The sequence below is a fragment of the Glycine soja genome, chromosome 9 (genome assembly GCF_004193775.1).
Source record: "Glycine soja cultivar W05 chromosome 9, ASM419377v2, whole genome shotgun sequence".
NCBI lineage: Eukaryota > Viridiplantae > Streptophyta > Magnoliopsida > Fabales > Fabaceae > Glycine > Glycine soja.
In genome coordinates, this window is record NC_041010.1 from 19,406,683 (window position 1) to 19,428,548 (window position 21,866).

Below are 21,866 nucleotides of genomic sequence, written 5' to 3' on the forward strand. Positions count from 1 at the left end.
GCTCACGTAACTTTACCACTTCGTCATTCAAAATTCATTTTTCAATCATCAATCACATTACACAAGAATCTCACACTCTGATCAAGATATAATAACACATCAATTAGCAAGCATATGCAACAGTTATGCTAAGACTCAATCCTATATGCAATGTGGTGCCATGTCAGTGAAAGACCACCCTGGGGCGCTTAGGAGTACATAACAAGACACACCACACAATGGATTTGTCAGGTCACTCTCACTAAGTAAGATCATAGGGAGACCAGTCAAGGTCACGATGTTTTGCGAGAATGCTCCAACCATATGAGATCAGCATAGGCTTAAAGGAGCACTCAAACCCGGTGACCCCCAAGGCCTACACTCCGAAGAGTCCGTTAGAGCCTCTCCCTCCTGATTCAGGTCCAACCCCTAAAATATTTTTTTTTTTGCATGCAAACACTGCTCATGAATTATACAATACTCATGACCTTACACTCGTGTTTTAAACACGTTCAACACAATTGCGCTACGATTTAACACTGGCTCCTAAATAGGAAACCTACATTTTCTCTTTAACACTGCGCATCAACGCTTTTCTCAATATAACACTGGTCGGGTTATTGTACAATTCATAGCTTACAACACAAGTAATTTCACATCAAGTGTTAACTATACACTTATCCACAACTAAAACTCATTCTCAATTTCACATCTCATAGTGTCACAATCCACCATCACATGTTTTCACGTATCTCACAAATTAACACATGTTCAACTTTACACTTATCCTCAATCTCAATAACAATATTAGAATCTCAAAGCAACATGTTATTCCACAATTCATCATATACTCACAATTTGAATCATCATTTCATATCCTCAATATAACAATTTATACAAAAGACTATCACAACATGAGGACTAAAACCCCTCAAATAATATTACACACTTATATCAAAATTATAGGTCAAAATATATAAATATCAAGAGCACAATTTATCAAACAATTTTCATTAGGACATCAATATTTTATTTATAATCATAAAGGAAAAATTGAAATTTAATAAACATCCCAAAATAAAACCCCAATTTAATCCTCTAAGGATCCCTACACATGTTCTCACTAACTCTCAATTGTGAATAACTCATCTCTTACTTCTAAGCGGACTCACGTGTCTTCCGACAACGATAACAGCATCTCGAGTTGTTCCCTAAGATTCCTCCAGTTTCTCCTTCGACTGCTCCGATAGAGCTCCCAAAAGTCAGAGACACGTAAAAGGGATTGAAGTCTCCATTTGGACTATCTTCATGCGATTCATTTTTCTCTCTCCAAGAACATCATCTCGCAAATCCCAACGGTCAAAGAGTGCGCAATTGAATTTCGAACAACATATCCGAATTTCACAACAATCCAACAGTTAACGAAACCGGGATCATAGTTTTACCAAGATAGCTCTGGGTTTATACGGGAAAGAAAAGGGCTATAATGCGAAGGGTTTTTCTCTCAGTTCAGACATGATATCGAAATTTCCAACGGTGAGAATGCTCGCAATTGTGTTGCGAACGTGGTGCTCAAATTTCACGACGATCCAACGGTGAATGAGTCTGAGATCGTTGTTTTTTTGAGACAGGTTTGGTGGGCTGCGGGAAAAAAGAAAGGGTTTTGAGAGGAGAAGGGAAAAAACAAAAAATGAGGGAAATAATCAGTGTGAAAACTGACCTAACACTATTTATAGCTAGGTTTACTCTATTTATTTATTATTTTATAAAGATAAACTCTATTTTATTCTCTATCAAACAAATAAATAAAATACCATTTTTATTTTCTCTCAAATCATTATTTTAATTAATAATTATATCTCCTTATTTATTTATTTATAGAATCTCATCATTTTTCTAAAACTCTATTTATTTATAAATAAAAATTATTTTTTTTAAATTAGCTTACGAAAAATGGGATGTTACAAATCATGTTTTCATTATATTGACTATGTTCATCATTTGTTTGATGCAATGTTTTTGTAACTGTCACCCTTAATTTCGTCATCCACATAACTCATAACTCAGCCGCTACCCATTTTCCACCATCACTACTTCCTTCTAGTATATGTTTATTATTGCACCACATTAAACATATCATTAGATTTATCATGAAAAAATTGTAGTAATTAAAAAAATTAGAAACTAACGTATGATTTTAAATCTATTATTAAATCCAAAAGTGAGAATGAGAAATGCTATTATAAGAAAGGTTAGTACAAAAAGACATAAAGTTAGAATCAATATAGTTATTAAAAGATTCAAAAATTATATTAATTTTATTTTTTTTCTATCCAAACCTCATCATTTCTTACTATTTTTTCACTAACTCTTATAATTTTGGATGTATTTTTAAAGAATCCTTTCAAATTTTATAAAATATATAAAATCATTTCAAATATTTTAAATTTTAATGATATAAATTCATTAAAATCCAAACTATCATAAAAGTCTTGTAAAGAGATATGTGAAGTCATAATATTTTTACATAATCTTTAAAATTCATAATTTTTTATGTTAAAATAGTCTTTTAAAATTATAATTCAATACATCTCTCTTAATGAAACAATTTATTTATTTACTAATGCAAAAAGGGGTGGGTATACAGACTCAAATCCACAACTGGCTTGTTAAGCCCACAAATCTAGTGGGTTTTATCTGCAAACCATTTAACCCGTCTAAGTCTAATGTGTGAGTATTATTAATTTATTGTGTTATGATTTGATCGGATCAAATTATAATAGTGTAACTTAAACAATTATGTCATCATTATATAACTTGATATATAATATAATTTTTGATATAGAATGAGGTAGCAAATAATTTTGGATTTATATGAAATTTTGCACATATGACCAATGTGAAAATAACTTTCAATCTAATGGTGGATTTTAAGAAAAGATTATTCAATTAGAAGTTATTAAATGGTATAACTTAAGTAATTATTACACAATTTTATAACTTTATGTAGAATGTGATTTTTTATAAATCCAACATTGAATTATATCTACATATTATCAAGATAATTTGTGTGAATTTTTGTCAAAATTGAACAATAATAAGGTAATCAAACGATCTATATTTTAATATAATTTGAAAAGTTTATATTAGGTCAATTTTAATATGAATGAATGAGGTAACAAATAATTTTGGATTAATATAAAATTTTGTATATATGATCTAAGTGAAATAAAATTTCAATCCCATTATAGGTTTTAAGAAAACATTATCCAATTAAAAATTATTAAACGGTATAATACTTAATCAAAGTTAAAGTTAATGTAATTTGATCTCTCTCCTATATATATATAATCTGTCCAATCACATTTCTTTAATTGACGTGTTATTTGGTGGTGGAATGGTGTTCTACATGTTTATTTACTTTTTCTCTCTTCTTTACTTTTTCAATTTTTCTTTCGGTTGGTTTGTACTTGTTAGTGGTTACTAAGCTTGTAAAGCAGGTTAGGCCCACGCCTAATTATTTTTAATTTTTATAAAGACAAATGTTATAAGAAGTGAGGCTGAATTATGATTTTAGAAGAAGAAAAATTAAAGCCTTTTTTTGAAAAAAAAAAGTTAACGTTTAAAGAAAAAATTTGTAAGAAAAATAATAAATTTTTACAAAAACTTGTTTAGACAATGAAAATAGATTTCGCAAAACATAAAGTATTTTCAAGATGAAATCAAATTCAAACCCCTATATTAATTTAAAGCAAAAGATAAATACAATAAAGACATATAAGATATAAAGAATTATACTAGTTTATCTTTACCACTAAGGCTATGTTTAAGTTTTGATTAATCACTAAGTTTCACTAACTTCTCACAAATACAAGTATTACGTCACAATCATTTCTCGCTCTACAAATCAAGATTTACCCTAAGTTTGTTACAACTCAGTATTCTTTGTCCAAAAAGTTTCTATTGACTCTATGCAAATCAAAAAGATTTGTTGATTGTTTACACAACGACTAACTCTTATTCGTCTTATAAATAGATATATAATTTCAACATTTAATCTTTTCTCTCAAAATGTTCAAAGTGTTTTTTCAAACTATACAAGAATTTATAAATAGTTTTTTACACAAAGAATTTGAATGCTAGCACGTAGGTATGACCATTTCTCCAAAACTTTTGGTATTTATAGACTTTCATTTTCAAGAATATCTTGTCTCTCATTTGATAGATTTCTTCACTTAAGCAGCTTGCCTCTAATACTTGTGGCGGTTGGAGCACGTCCTTGTTCATTCAAGAAATCCACTTTGATTGACTTTCGCGTTGATAACTTCGACAGAGAATCTCTTCCCTCGAGTTAAGTTTGTCTTAATCATAGTGCACTTCTTGATGTTGTTTGACACTTTCAAAACTTGAAATGTTAATATATTTTAGTGTGATAGATTTTAACTTAAAAATGAAGTCAATATTTTTCTTCTAATTTATACTTTTTTTTTTACTTTTTTCAAAAATATTTTTTATTATAGTTTTTCTTCAAATTTTGGGTTTGGTGACTAGTCCGTTTATCTATAGGCCTTTGCGGTTCGGGCAAGGACCTTGAAAAAAATCTATTTATTTCATGCATCAAACTTATTTGTCTAGTCTAAAAAATGAGTTTTGGACCTTAAATAGGTTAGACTGGTCCATATGCTCACCCCTATAATTTATAAACAACAACCCGATTGGATTCTAATTTGTAATTGTAGAAAATATATTGTAGTCATTTTACTTAATTAAAGCTTTTCTTCCACTTGGGAAACTTAGAATGTGTTTGGTTTGCATTTTCATTTCTTGTTTTTGAAAATTGTTTTCATTTTCAAAAGATTAGAATTCTGAAAACATGTTTGGTTTGACTTATTGTTTTCTGCTTTCAATAAATAAAAACATTGAAAATACCTTTTCAAAAGGAAATGTATTTTTAGATTTGCTTAAAATTACATCCTTTGTCATCGCATTTTCATTTGACGCAAAATGAGGTTCTGGTTTCAACTCAAAATGAGATTGTATTGTTTTCAATTTTTAATTCGTTTAAGAAAATATTTTCACTAAAAATATTTTCAAAAATTCAACCAAATCTATTTCCATCACCATTGTCTATTTTATTGCTCGAGGACTCATTATTATTTCCTATGATCTTTTTTATTAATTATATACTAAAATGAAAAATTATAGTTTTCCAATGTAAGATTTCTAGGAAAATAAAAACTTTTCCGCCGCCAAACGTCCTTTTAAATAATTTGTAATCCTTCAGGCATGTTTTACCTATATCCTGATCCTCTGGTATTTTTGTTTTGTTTTTTTTCTTTAAGGTTATTTTATTTAATAAAAAAATCAAAACAAATTTTCCTAAAAGATGATAAAAGTATTTTACCCCATAAAATATAAACTACACCTTTCACATTTGACCACCCCAAATTAATTATTGGCAAACATGTTACTAGATCCCACTTCCTACCAAAAACCAAAACGAAGCCCCACCACTCAGATCTTTTCAGTCTCCACTTTCCATTTGTGCCGCCAGTCCGCCACCACATTTTTTCTCGTCTGCAAAATACACTGTCAGAAAAATAGCAGCAAAGAAAATAAAAAAAAAACACCATTTTGTTTAAGTAGATTCTTCCCTTCCTCCCTTCTAATCCAAAACTTCTGACGTTGACTTCTTACCACCCTTTGCTGACCCAACCTTAAGCCAATGTCAATGCCGTTTTCCTTTCGATCACCGCCCATCCCTTCCAACCCAAGACAAAAAATTAAACCCACCATTCCCAAAAGCACTTTTTCTTACCCCTTTTTAATTCCCCAAAAGCACTTTTTTTCTCTCTCCGTGTCTCGTTCTAATTGATGCATGTATAGGTGAATGTATGCGCTATTTTTTCTTCTCCACTCTCACACTCTGAACTCTTAAAAAAAGCACTTTCCCTATTTTATTTCCCTTTCGGATCTGTCTCTGATTCTCCGTCTCCTCACAATGCGCCTCTGATTTATAATTTTCTCTTCTCTCAGGTCAGAACTTCTATTCTCCCTCTCTCTCAAATTCCGCGAAATCGTGTCTTCGAATTTTCTGCTCTTCTTCTTCTGTTAACTTTAGCTTCGCAGATTAAAGTAATTCACCTTGTTTTTTGTTCAACATTTCTTCGTTTTCTGTTTTCCCTACAAATTCACATGAAATTAGCGTTTTCGCTTTGTTAACGAGTTTTTTTTCTTCGAAATTTCTGCTTCTTCTTCTTCTTCTTTTGCTAACTGTAACTGAACAGATTAAAGAAATTCACCTCGTTTTTCTCTTCAACATTTCTTCGTTTTCTGTTTTCCCCTACAAATTATCATGAAATTAGTTTTTTCTCTCAGTTAACGTGTTTTTCTTTTCGAAATTTCCGCTTCTTCTGCTAATACTAACTGAACAGATTAAAGTAATTCACCTCGTCTTTTCTTCAACATTTCTTCGCTTTCTGTTTTCCCCCTACAAATTAACATGAAATTAGCGTTTTCGCTCAGTTAACGTATTTTTTTCTTCGAAATTTCCGCTTCTTTTGATTATTGTAACTGAACAGATTAAAGTAGTTCACCTCGTTTTTTGTTCAACATTTCTTTGTTTTCTGTTTTCCCTACAAATTCACATGAACTTAGCATTTTCGCTCAGTTAACGTGTTTTTTATTTTTGTTTTTGTTTTCAATGTTTGTGGCTTAGATGGTTTGGCGATGGCATCGAAACGAAGCGCGAAGTCGAAAGGATTAGGGTTGAGCGGTTCCAAAGCTGCAAATTCTCCATCATCCTCAACGACGTCGTCTTCGAAGCTGTTTCTAGAAACTTCCGTCGACGGTATGAGCTCGCCGGCGTCTTCTTCCGCTCGGAGCAAGACGCCGTGTTCGTTTTCCGAGAGCGTGCCGTTGGACGCGAAGGAAAATGTGGCCGTGACGGTGCGGTTTCGGCCTCTGAAGTAAGTGTCGCGTCTCTGAACGTCGTCGTTTTGAGTTTGATGGCTGTTAATTTGACTGAGGTTTGTGTGTGGAATTGGCAGTCCCAGGGAAATTCGTCAGGGAGAGGAGATAGCGTGGTATGCGGATTGAGAGACCGTGGTGCGGAACGAGTATAACTCGTCCCTAGCGTATGCTTATGGTATGTATATGCAAATTTGATGTTTATGAATAGGGTTTTTGTCGTTTACTTTTGTTTGATTGGTATGGACTGTGTAATTAAAATATATATGTTAGGAATTTGCGAGTATAGTTCTTTGGAGTTTGAATGTGCATTGTACACTTGTACAGCATTAGGTATTGAACTTCTCTTCGAATTATTTTTGAGAAAGGACAAACCATACATGCAGTTAGTTCTTTAGGAGTTTTTGGTGCTATTATCCTTTCAGAATTTGGAGTTTCACCTTGTTAATCTGAATATTAAAAAATTTGCGTTAAATGTGAACATAGATGATGATTATGTGAAACTCTAATTATGATTGGACAATAGCACCAACAGTATCTAAAGAACTATACCAAATTTTTGCCCTTTTGAGAATAGAAGCTTGTGAAGGTGATAGATGAAATAAATGGCGAGATTATTGTTATCATATTGATTTAATTGATGAAACCAAAGCCAGAAGTATTAGTATCTTTTTTTGGATAAGAAGAATAAACTTTTATTAGAAGAAAGGAAGGAATAAGAGGAGAGGGAGGATAGGAATCATTATAAGGCATAAGTTAATAGGTAAGTTAGACATTAAACAAAAAACAAAGCAACTAATAATGCGAAATAACTCTTTAATTCCTTTGGAAATCTATGATGGGGACTCCTCTGAAGAATCTGTGTACTGAAGACCCAAGAAAGGTTAAGCATTAAAATTCTGAGCTTTGCTTATGAACTAAAGGTACCAAAATAAAGTTAGCATAGGACATTGCCTTATAACTTTTCCGTCCTTACTACTGCTGAAACCTCTGAAATTAATGATTGGGAAATGATCAAGTTTTTAGGAGTGAGGACACATCACATGCTCAATTATCAGCATATACTCCAAAGCAAGGCTCCAAATTTAGCATGCTGTTGGACAATGTAGTAAATATTTTCCACCTTTTTTGAATTAAAACAACAAATCAGACACATACCAAGTGAGAGGGCCTTGTTTGACATATGAGTCTGCAGCATACCTGTAGTATTTATCCTGTTGAGTACTGGCCAAATAAAGGACTTGACCTAAGAAGGAGTTTTGGATTTCCAAATGGTTTCTCGAAAGATATTTTTCTAGGTTTTGAGAATGGGGTGATATTGGTTGAAGGATCTAGAAGTAAACTAAAAAAGGACTCCAATTCCAAAACATCCTGCTGTATCCTAGATAAATGCACTTCCAAGAAATGGAGACTTGAGTACTCTGAATTGCTATGATATGGTGATGATGCAACCAAGCAATACTGAAGAGGCAAGGAAAAGCATCAGAAAGAAATATACCCTACCTCTCGGTTCTTCCAAAAATCAATTGCGGTTTCACTGTTGCCTACCGTTTTCAACATTATTTTTTTACTAATTTTGGAAAATAAGAAAGAAAGAGAAAACAAAGTAGCATTTTTCTAATTATCAACAACAACAACAACAACAACAACAACGCCTTATCCCACTAGGTGGGGTCGGCTACATGGATCAACTTTCGCCATAATGTTCTATCAAGTACCATACTTCTATCCAAATCATTAAGTTCGAGATCCTTTTTGATAACCTCTCTTATAGTCTTTTTGGGTCTTCCTCTGCCTCGAATTGTTTGCCTTCTCTCCATCTGGTCTACTCTCCTCACTACAGAGTCTACCGGTCTTCTCTCTACATGCTCAAACCACCTAAGTCTATTTTCCACCATCTTCTCTACAATAGGCGCTACTCCAACCCTCTCTCTAATAGCTTCGTTTCTAATTTTATCCTGTCGAGTCTTACCACACATCCATCGCAACATCCTCATCTCCGCTACACCTACTTTATTCTCATGTTGGCTCTTGACCGCCCAACATTCTGTACCGTACAAAATCGCCGGTCTTACCGCAGTCCGATAAAACTTTCCCTTTAGCTTGATCGGTACCTTTGCATCACATAACACTCCCGATGTTTTTCTCCATTTCATCCATCCTGCTTGAATGCGATGATTCACATCCCCTTCAATTTCTCCATCATCCTGTATTACAGATCCAAGATATTTAAACCGTGTGACTTGAGGGATAATATGGTCTCCTATTTTCACCTTTGAGTTAGAAACCCTCCTTCTTTTGTTGAACTTACATTCCATATACTCCGATTTGCTTCTGCTTAGGCGAAAACCATGTGTTTCTAGAGCTCGTCTCCAAGTTTCCAACCTCTCATTCAACTCCTCCCTCGACTCTCAAAGGAGGACTATGTCATCTGCAAAAAGCATGCATCTCGGCACTATCTCTTGAATTTGTTCCGTGAGGACATCCAGAATTAAGGTAAAAAGGTAGGGGCTAAGGGTTGACCCTTGATGCAAACCAATTGTGATGGGAAAATCGTCTGACTCTCCACCCTGTGTCCTAACACTAGTCGATACCCTATCATACATATCTTGGATAGCTCGAATATATGCAACCCTAACCCCTTTCTTCTCTAGAGCTTTCCACAAAATCTCTCTAGGCACTCTATCATACGCTTTCTCCAAGTCAATAAAAATCAAGTGCAGGTCTTGTTGGTCCATGCGATATTGCTCCATCACCCGCCGTAATAAATAGATCGCTTCCATGGTCGACCTTCCCGGCATGAAACCAAATTGATTCTCAGTAACTTGAGTCTCCTTTCTTAATCTCCGTTGGATCACTCTTTCCCATAATTTCATGGTATGACTCATGAGCTTGATTCCCCTATAATTTGCACAATTTTGTATATCCCCCTTGTTCTTATAGATTGGCACCAACGTGCTTCTCCTCCATTCCTCCGGCATGCGTTTTGACCTCATAATTTCATTAAAGAGTTTGGTGAGCCACTCAAGACCTCTATCTCCAAGAGTTTTCCACACTTCAATAGGTATGTTGTCTGGCTCCACCGCCTTACCGTTACTCATTCTTTTCAACGCTTCCTTTACTTCTTGTTTCTAAATCCGACGATAGTACTTATAGTTCCGGTCCTCTTCTCTTGTGTCTAGACTGCTAGAGTCATATCCATATCCATCATTAAATAAGTTGTGGAAATACGCCTTCCACCTTTCCTTGATATCTTTTTCATGCACTAAGACTTTGCCTTCTTCATCCTTAACACACTTTACTTGATCCAAATCTCTAGTCTTCCTCTCTCTACCCTTAGCAAGCCTATATATAGATCTTTCTCCGTCCCTGGTTCCTAGAGCTTGGTATAGTCCGTCAAAAGCTTGGGCTCTTGCCTCACTCACTGCCTTTTTGGTTTCATTTCTAGCTATCTTATACTTATCCCAAGTTTCAGAATTTTTACACCTAGACCACTCCTTGAAACACTCCTTTTTTACTCTAACTTTGCTCTGAACACTTTCATTCCACCACCACGATTCTTTACCCCTAGGTCCAAAACCTCTAGATTCACCCAACGTCTCTTTAGCCACTTTAATAATCTCTTGGGACATCTTGTTCCACATATCATTTGCACTTCCTTGTGATTGTCCACACCATCCCTCCCATATCTTTTGTTGGAAGATTCCTTGTTTCTCACCCTTCAAGTGCCACCATTTGATCCTTGGTGCTACCATAGGACTTCTTCTCTTTGCCCTTTCTCTAATTTTTACATCCATGACCAAAACTCTATGTTGGGTAGTCAAGCTCTCTCCCGGGATAACTTTACAGTTCAAGCAATACTTCCTATCAGACTTCCTGATAAGGAAGAAATCTATCTGAGAACATGTCCCTCCACTTTTGTAAGTGATAAGATGTTCCGCTCTTTTCCTAAACCATGTATTGGCTATAGAAAGATCCAAAGCCTCCGAAAACTCCAAGATGGATTTACCCTCCCCATTCATCTCCCCTAGGCCAAAACCCCCATGCACCCCCTCAAAACCTCTAGCCACACTACCTACATGTCCATTGAGATCCCCTCCTAGGAAAACTTTCTCTCCTAGGGGTATATCCTGAAGTACCCCTTCTAGATCCTCCCAAAATTTTACCTTAAAGTGTTATGCTAACCCAACCTGAGGTGCGTACCCACTAATAACATTAAAGGTGTCCTGTCCCACTACCACTTTTAAGGCTATGATATGATCTCCTACTCTTCTTACATCCACGACATCCTTCTTCCACTCCTTGTCCACAATAATCCCTACCCCATTTCTTAATCTGATTTTTCCCGTATACCACAGCTTAAATCCCGAGTTGTCTAATTCTTTCGGTTTTTCACCTGTCCACTTAGTTTCTTGTAGGCACATAAAATTGATCTTCCTCCTCACCATAACATCCACTATTTCCATAGATTTTCCAGTAAGTGTGCCTATATTCCATGTACCAAAGCGAATCCTCCTGTCATGAACTAGCTTTTTTAACCACACCCGTTCACGAAAATGTAGGAACCCTTGCTTACTTTTCACTACATCCGGGCGGCGATGCAGCGGCCCTTGCTCTTTTGACACTGTACTCGAGCCATACAGCGCGTTGCTTCCGGGCAATGACCTAGCATTCACATTATTACGTAATTGATCCATGTCATAGAGATTCGACAAAGTTTTACGTTGGCCGTCGAAAGCCTAACACAACCCTCTCCTTCTATCCGGGCTTGGGACCGGCTAAGAATAGCAAAGCTAACCTAGGCAGGATTATTTTTCTAATTATCAGTGAAAACAAAAAATGAAAAAGAAAATGTTTTTTTAAACAGTAAAACCAAACATGCCCTAACTTTCCAAGACCAAATCTCCCATTCTTTTTTGGACCTTCGACAGACTTTCTGGCTGGCCAGATGATCTCTTCCTTTATCTTCTGAACCCAACCAAAGAAACTCATTGCTAATCTTAATCCCGTGTTATCCCTATTGGAATCATCAAAAGATTTTAGAAGTAGGGAGGGGAGCTGCACAAACAAGTCTGAATCAGCTTAGTCTGAATTCCTAATGAAACACAAAGGCACCAATCCAATTTTTTGCTCTTTGAGATCCTTTTGTTTTGATTGTGGGGTCTAAAAATAATGTCCCTTAAGGATTTTATCCCTTAGAATCCTTAAATAAGTAAACGAGTCCAATTGCAGACTTAGCAGTGGGACCCAACCAAAGTAGTCATAGAATTGAGAAACTGATTCTCTACTTTTATTCTAACTGACCCACTTTTGGTTCTGTTAATTTCAACTAACAAAAAGTTAATATAATTTAAAGATTAATGATATAATAAACCTACCACGGTCCTCTTAGAGAGAAGATTCTAAATGTCATGATATTATACATTATACATTATACATTTATTACAAATAAAAATGTTTATCACTCGCATTTATTTCTTAGGAAATAATCTTTCTCCCCCTCTCCTCATTTCATTTGTCAATGTTGTGTGATTATTTTCTTCTTGTTACTTGTAGACCGTGTCTTTGGTCCCACAACTACAACTCGGCAGGTCTATGATGTTGCTGCTCAACATATTATTAGTGGTACTATGGAGGGTGTCAATGGTAATTGACAGATTGAACTTACTGCTTACTATCTGTTTGGCTAGGTTCACGTGTAAAATATAGTCTTCTATTATCAAATTATCCTTAATATGCAGATGGGTTTGTGAATATATGTTGTAAAATAACACTAAACCTGAATAGTATATCAACTAATTTAGAATCATCCCTATTTGGTGGGAATCATTATCCTGGGTGAACAAGTCTGCAGCTTTTCCAAAAGATCCAAGACAGCATTTTCTACATCATGCAGATATATTGAATGATGGGAGAAGGGCCACTAGGTGGAAATGCTGGTGGGTGGCAGTGACTTGGACCATTTGGCAGCAACATTGAATGATGGGAGAAGGGCCACTAGGTGGAAATGCTGGTGGGTGGCAGTGACTTGGACCATTTGGCAGCAACGGAATAAGTTAGTATTCTCCAATGAAACATTTGACAGCAACAAATTGATTGACGAAGCAACTTTCTTGTTGTGGACATGGCTGAGGCATTTGGAGAAGGATTTTTTTGCTCATTTTAACCAATGGTCTAGTAATCTTAGAGAAGGGATAGTGTAATAGTTCAGAATAGAACTTTTGATTAGCAGCTTTTTCATTAATATGGTGTAAGGCTTGGCTGTGGTTCCTTCTTAGACTCCATTTAGTCTAATCTTGAACCACTAGCTTGGGCAACAAAACAATTGTATTTTAGTACCTTTGGTACTCAATTATCTATATATATACTTATCTTTGCTGATAAAAAAAAAAAAAACTAATTTAGAGTCTGTAATTTGGTTTGTTTAGTTTGATATAGCCAGTCAGCTCTTTGTTTGATTCTAATGCTCATAGAAAATCAAGGTTGTTATCAATGGTATTGACACTTGATGGACCTTTGACAAAACTTCACTAAGGATAGCCATCCATAAAATTTTGATCAATATGTGTAGAAGCCATATATTTTTGGCTTCACTGTTCACTTGCCTTATGATTGTTGATAAAATAAGATTGCAAACTGCTCAGATGCTTGCTTAGGGAGGTAGGCCAGATCATGATTGAGATTCAAGATCTTAGCAACTGGTTTCACATAATGTAGTCGTTGCATACAATAACCAGTTGGCTTGGACCTTCACATGATCAATGAAGAAAGAGAGGTAACTTGATGATTTGGACCATGAAACATTTCCCTTATGGATGATACACATGCAATTTCCTTTATATGACAGCCTATTTATTTGTTGCTCGTTCATCTTGAATTTGGTCATTTCAATTAAAAGTCATCATGTGTAGTGACCTATGTCTCCAAGGAACTAGATTTTTCAATTGCATATTGGCATATTGAGTAGCTTACAAATGATCCATCTTTGGTTTCTGTTGCAGGTATAATATTTGCATATGGTGTAACAAGCAGTGGGAAGACTCATACAATGCATGTAAGACGACAATTAATGTTTTTTTTTTCCTGTCATGCTGTTGATGTTTTTTTAAAAGACCACAAGTATCTTGCATCGGAGGAAATCCTACTTGAGCCAGGTAGGATCACTATTTGGATTGAGCAGGATTGTCTCTAGTAGAGGATACCTGGGGTCTCTACAAAGAAAAAGAAATTTATAATAAATTTACCCATGCATTTAGTTTTATAAGGTCTTTCCATGGCAAGGTGCTTGTGATCAGTAAACCATACCTAAATTACAAAAAGAAATTGTTGATGGTTTTGATACATGCCATTCTTGAGGCCATTTCTCTTTGTCTAGTTTCATGGTTTTTAGATGTAACAAAGTTCCTTGATGTACTTTCCAAATAGACTTGCAATTTCATTTAGTTTAAACTGCAGCAGCAGCTTTTAGCCTTATTATATTATGAAATATATATATATATATATATATATATATATATATATATATATATATATATATATATATATTACCTGATAACATAGCATCCTCGAAAGTGTTCATATCAATGGGTCATTATTATTTAAACTTGTTAAAAATTTACTGCTGGTTTGGGGTTTTGTAATTTCTAAAGATTTCAAGTTCCAATATCTGTCCCTTTCCTGCTTGCCTTTGTTCTACTTGTTATTCTCCTTTCATGCATATTCAAAGCTAATCTGGTCTCAAGAAAATACAAAAATCAAAGCTATTTATGTAATATTTTAGCCAATTATTATTCAAATTTTGCATAATTATTGACTCACAAAGTAATTAATTAGCAATAATTTCATGTATGTTGTAATTATCATGATGATGATGAAACATTGGCAAGTATATCAAGTTCTAATTATTATTTCCATCCATGAGGATCGTAAATTTAGTATCCATTTCACAAATTGAATTTTTATTTGAACTACAAATCCTAAGAGTGCTGTGGAAGTATCAAATAAATTATAAACTAAAATCAACTTCAGACAATGAAAATATTCATGCAGCTAGAGGAGGTACAGCAAAACTAGTGGAAATTTACTATTCAATTGTAGCTAGTCATTGATTCCTCCCAATCCTTCCTATACTCAACTTATTCTCTTGTAAGTCAGGCTTTAGGGCTCAATTTGATTATCAAATTTGCAATTCTAATTAAGTTCCAATTCCTTGACGGCCTAACCCTATCCCTTAATCATAAGCCCCAGTTCCTTAGCTGAATTCATTTGAAACATTCATTAGGTTTAGAAATTCACAAGATCACATAAAAGTTAACTCTTATCACTAGGTAATTAAGAATAATGTTGCTATACTTAAATCTAAATCATTCTTTTATTTTCCAATTGAGAGAACAACTCTGAATTCACCCAAGGATTTGTTAATTCATAGATATATTAAGCAATGAAGTAGGCAATCAATTTGAACAAAAAACCTTTAGTTGAGACTTGAGATTAAAGAATTAGTTTCCACAGAATTCAGATTGGGAATCCTCATTCCTTAACCTAAATCAAGCACATTATAGTGAAAAGAGGTAAACTAAATGGAGACAAATGAATGATTGAGTCCATAATGATTTGGAGACACAGATCTCTTACATCCACAAAGGTTGAGCCATGAGATTTAAGAAATTAGGGTTCTCCTGGTAATTCTTGCATAAAAGCATCTAAAGATCTCAAAATTCAGTTACTGATGTCATTGACATTTATTTATAGGTTATTGGCATGAATATGGCGTAGCCACACACATAGGGCAGAGAATGACCTTTCTGACTTAGTTCTGGTGTGCACACGCTGAACTTCTAGCATCAATGTGTCATGTGTGTTCTATGTGAAATCTGAAATTCCTTTACATTGGCTAGAGTGTGGACATGCTGGAAATCTAGTGTTTTCATGCGCACTAGTCATAATTGGATTTTCCTAAAATTTATTCGAACATAGTCATGCTGATTTTCTTGTTTACACATGCTGATGTTCCAATACCAAAAATATTCCGATTTGCTTGCTTCCTCCCCCTTAAATGCTTCCAACATAATGAAAATGAAAAGGTTAGATACTAATAGACTGAAACATAATATAATTCTACACTACACTAAACAGAAAAGGAGATTACACAACTGGATTTATAATTCTTAGATACCCTAACAAAATACATGGGACATTGATGGAATTAAGCTGTATTTTCCCTCTAAATGCTCTAATAAATTGGATTTGTCGATGTAATTAAGCTTAAGCTCTATTTCAAAAGCTTAAACTATTGGGTTAAAAAACACGAAGGATGTTATATGTAACATGTTCCTTTAGGCTTGAAGTGTGGACAATGCATGCAAGCATCTTATCCAATGCTGAAGAATAGGACCAACAAGTACCATACACTAAAACATGATCTAAAAGCTCTGATACCATGTCACAAATCAAGTGTCTCAAAAGCTTAAGTTGTTAAGTGAACACACATAAGAGGTTTTATATGTATCAGGAACAATAAACTAAATAAATGATCAATATTAATGCATCATTGAGGATGCTATGTGCTATGTAAATATAAATAGTAAAAGAATGTTAGGAGTGCACTAGTCAGTTCCTGATCTCTATGTTTTTCTCTCCTCTCTTGTCTCTCAGTCCTCTCTTAAATCCCATATTCCCTTTTCCCCTCTTTCTTTCTCTTTCCCACCTAAATCCCATATCACTATGACTATATGAAAGACATCATTTGGCCGACTACGAGGGTAATTGGCTGGTGGTGACCTTCCACGGGCAGGCATCTTCATTAATGCTATTTATACTAATAATTTCATCAGGTTCTAGTGTAGTGCCACTAGTATATTCCCATGACAACAAGACTGGTAATATCTCAATACTCTTGAAAGTTAAAATTATAAGAACCCTAATGTTTTAACAGTTAAGTTTTTGTATCATTCTTAACATCTTAATAATCTTTCATGGTATATTTTATAATTAGGCTAAATTGAAATTTTGGTCCCCTGACTTTTAATTGTAACATTTGATCCTCTAATTTTACAAATTGGCGATTTTGGTTCATTTGTTAGATTATTCACTAATAATTGTGATTAGTAGAGTTAATAGGTTAATTATAAATAATTTTTTTTATCAAAGTTAATTATAAATGAATTAAAAATCACTAATTATTAAAAAACTTAATTAATAATTAACTTAATAACTCTACTAATCATAATTATTAGTTAATAATCTAACAAATGAATCAAGATCGCTAATTTATAAAATTAAAAATTAGAGGGACCAAAATCATGAATTTGGAAAATTAAGGGGACCAAAATTGCAATTTAGCCTTATGATTATTATTTTTTGAATTAAGAATAAATAATTTAGTTGATCTTATTAGTTATTTTGTTAATATGATTATTGTGACACCTTCTACCCCAACATGCATATAAATGAGAAAAACATATAAAATGCGGAATGTAATTAAATTAATTTTATTTGACAAAATTATAAGTAAATCCACGTGGGTAAAAAGTCTACATTCGCTTGAGTGTTATCAAATAAAACTCAGCTCAAAACAAGGCTGTTCAAGTTTACAAAAGAATTCAAGTTAAGCAACCAAATAAAATAAAGTAAAATAACATGTTAGGAATATCATGCAATTAAAACAGAAACCCATGTCCCGGCATCCTCCGGCACAAGGTTTCTTAAAGTAATCCACCTAATCATTTGCTCTTACAAATACAAGGTGCGAGATCATCACATGATCCAAACACAAACAACACATGGGGCGTGAGTTATCACACTCATAAATAGGTAGAGATAAACAAAAACACACATATATAATATAAGTATAACAAATTCAACTTAGCACAATTCACATAATTTTACTATTCATTGCGTTACATCACTTGTCCCAAGGATTTAATCACAAAATCACATTTCACACCTTCACATTAATCATGTGTTCATAACAACACATCTCAAGTACAACATAACATCTCTCATATAATTCATTACCTATCATCACGCAACAAGTCACAATGATCATTATATAGATATTATGCAATAAATACACTAAGACTCAATTCTATATATAATGTAGTACCATGTCACTGAAAAATCTTGTCAGGTGCCTAGGAGTACATGACAAGATAGATCACACACTAGTAAGTCAAGTCACCCTCATTAGGTAAAATCATAGAGAGACCAGTTAAGATCATGCTGTTTTGCGAGAATGTTCTAATCATGTGGGATGAGCACATGCTTAAAGGAGCACTCAAACTAAGTGTATTTACCCCCAAGACCTAGACTCCGAGGAGTTCGTTAGGGTCTCTTCCTCTTGATTCAGGTCCATTTTAACACGCAAACTCTATCTATGAACTATACAAAACACACAATTCCTCAATTGTTCTCAAAATAATTTTAACTTGTCGCGCCTCAAAGTGATTCAACTCGTCGGGTTCCCACAGTGGATCCTATTACAATACTCTTTGCACATTAACTCGTCACTCTTAAAGGGTCTTATAGTCGTATGATTATACGATTCATAGCTCACAAACCTCAATACACGTGTGATCTCACAATCTAACACATACTTAATTTGTTACTTACACATTGTTCATCAGACTTTCATAATCTCAAGACATCACGTTATCCCGCCTCATGCATCATATACATATTACACGGTGATAATATTAATATGTTATGTTCATATAACTAATCAACTCATTAAAACAGACATTTAAAATAATATATGTCATTAGAGTTTGAACTATGCAATACACATAACTACTCAATTGTTTTCAAAATCATTTTAACTCGTCGCGACTCAAAGTGATTTAACTTGTCGGATTCCTACAGTGGATCATATCACAATATTCGTCGCGTATTAACTCGTTGCTCTTAAAGAGTCTTAGTTGTGTGATTGTACAGTTCATAACTCACAACTCAATGCGTACAAAATCTCAATACACATGTATCTTACAATTCAACACATACTTAATTTATCACATACACCCAATCTTAATCACAGTGTTATAATCCTAGCGCAACATGTTATCACACTTTATGAATCATATACACATCACATAGGATTAATATTTACATGGTATAAAACATGTATATATTAAATCGAACTATATTATTTTCAATTAAAAAGAGTTAATAAATAATTAAAATAAAAATACATTAAAAGTATTTATCGTTGAATCTTAATATATTAATTTCCTTCGATTTAATTTTATTATTTGAACTATTAATTCCTAATTTATTTTAACAATTCATACACACACACACACATATATATATATATATATGTTATAATTATTAACACGTAATAAGCTTATAAGATAAAAATATGGCAAAGAATGTTTTCAACCATCTAATTCTCACGTTAATCTACTAAATTTTGTCCAAAATACCAACAAATTATACATAAATGCTTCTCACAACATAAATAGTAAAACTCCTCAAACAATTTCACATAATCATATGAAAATCATAGGTTCAAAAACACGAAAACACCAACACTCAATTTTATCAACCAATTTACATCAGGGCATCAATTAACCCGTCAAACATAACAATCTCGTGATTAGAATCGTAAAAACAGAATTACAATACAGTAAACATCCAAAAATAAACCCTAATTTGATCCTCTAAGGATTCCTACACATGCTTATTCTAACCCCAATTGCGATAAACTCATTCCTTACTTCTAAGCGGGTTCACGTGAGTAGTCCAACAACGATAGTGACATCTTTAGCAGTTCCTTAAAATTGCTCAAGATTTTCCTCTAGTTACTCTTCCAGGGTTCCCAAGTGTTGGAGAGAAGAAGGAGCCTCAATTTCACTGTCTCTGTGCGAGGGACATTTCTCTCTCTACAAACATTATTTTGAAAATCACAACGGTTAGAATGTGCGAAAATGAGTTTCAAAGGTGCTGTTCAAATTTCAGGACGATCCAACGGTTAATGAGTCCGGGATCATAGTTTTACTAGAAAAGATTTGAGTATATGCTGAAAAAAGATAGAGTTTTGGGTGAGAAAGAAGTGAAAACGGATTTGGGAGGAAGAGAGAGTGTTAAAACTTATCGTAAATGTAAACAATAATCTAATATGTCTCTTTTTATAGGTAGAGTACCCTGAGCCTATTATTTATTCTATTTATTTTATTTTATAAAAAAACTCTTTTACTCTTTGATTAAATAAATAAATAACCCATTAAAACACCTTTTTATTATCTAAAACTCTATTTATTTTTAAATAAAATTCTTTTAATTTATTTTACGAGAAACAGGGTGTTACAGGTATAGCATTGAGTTTAGCTATGAATTTGGGTATTGAATACAACATTATGTGCTTATAAAACTCATATATGCAGGGTGATCAAAGATCTCCGGGAATTATACCTCTTGCTGTGAAGGATGCTTTTAGCATTATCCAAGAGGTATGCTCAATACCAGTTTTCTGTTGCTTCTTTTTATTGTATTTCTTACCATAAAAATTATAAAATTGGATGTTCCTTTACGCCAGACTCCGAACAGAGTTTCTTCTTCGAGTTTCGTACGTGGAGATCTACAATGAGGTAGGATGCTTCCTGCTCTCTAGCTTCTTGCTTGTGACATTCATGTTGATGATGTCTTCCACAAACTTAATTATTTTGCTCTGGACTGTGCATCAAATGAGATTTAAAAAATATTGCTTTGTTCTTTGTACTGCCACCCCTAAAGCTTTGTTTTCATTTCAGGTAGTTAATGACTTGTTAAATCCAGCTGGACAGAACTTGAGAATCAGAGAGGATGCTCAGGTGCTGATTATATTTGTTTCTTACCTAGTTTTAATATATTCCGTCTTTATAAATCTTGATAACTAAATTGAGATTAAAGATTGGGTTAGGTTATTTTTTACTCTCTTTGACATGTCGTTAGTTCCTTCTAGTCCAAAATTTTGATTATGAAGTATATTAACCATAGTGAATTTGGGATCAATTCATATGGATCAGACACTGACATCAATTTATGTAGATGAATGCTATATAGCATCATGGACATTAGGCACATGGATTAACTAGCGTGCATTAAATATCAATGGTTTGCTTTGTTGCCACATCAGATTCTTTTTCTATAACTTCAGTGATAAAACACTGAATTCTTTTCTTGATTGTTTGTAACTAAAGACTTTCAATGAACTTACATGATGGCATTGGACTTGAAACTGTATTAAGCATCTCCAAACATCACCATTACCAAGAGGAAAGGGACAAGAAGGATTGTTTTTAACTTATTCTTGTGTCTTATTTTTATATTAATATTTCTAACACCCCTTCACGCAATAGTCCTTTGGGGTTGATGCATGGACAATGCATAGGGCCCACCTTGTGTTGAAATTAAAATTTTGTATTAGAAGAATGGGGATGGCGAGGATTGAACTCTAGACCACTTGGATATAGAGGCTTTGATTTCATGTCATAAACCATCTATCCCAAAATCTTAGGCTGTTAAGTGGGGATACATAAACGATTTTATGTTTATATTTCTGACATTTCCCCTTTGTTAGATTCCATCTAAAAACCAATTGACATTAAGTTGCACAATAGGTGTACACTGCACCCTAGTAATTGAGACAAGCTATGTGGGATTTTCCAACACCCCCTCCCCCTCCACAAAAGCCTGTCAGACCTAGTGATACATGATGGAGATTCCCTTCACAAATCACAGAAACAACGGAAATGTTCCACCAACACTTATTTATATTAACGATATCCTAACTATATTGGAACCAAATCATGAGATATGTAAATTTGGTAAGCAATCCTAAGAGATAATGAGGAAATAGGGAAACTAATTTTAAAAGATAATCTAATATATTTTAAGATGCAATCAAGATATTATTGGTTATTTTCATATATTCTAAGAAAATC

General features: G+C 33.8%; 1 pseudogene; it reads left to right on the forward strand.

The window, feature by feature from the left end:
- The first annotated feature begins 5,494 nt into the window (after window positions 1–5,494).
- LOC114367905 overlaps window positions 5,495–21,866 on the forward strand; it is a 28,772-nt pseudogene continuing 12,400 nt past the window's right edge.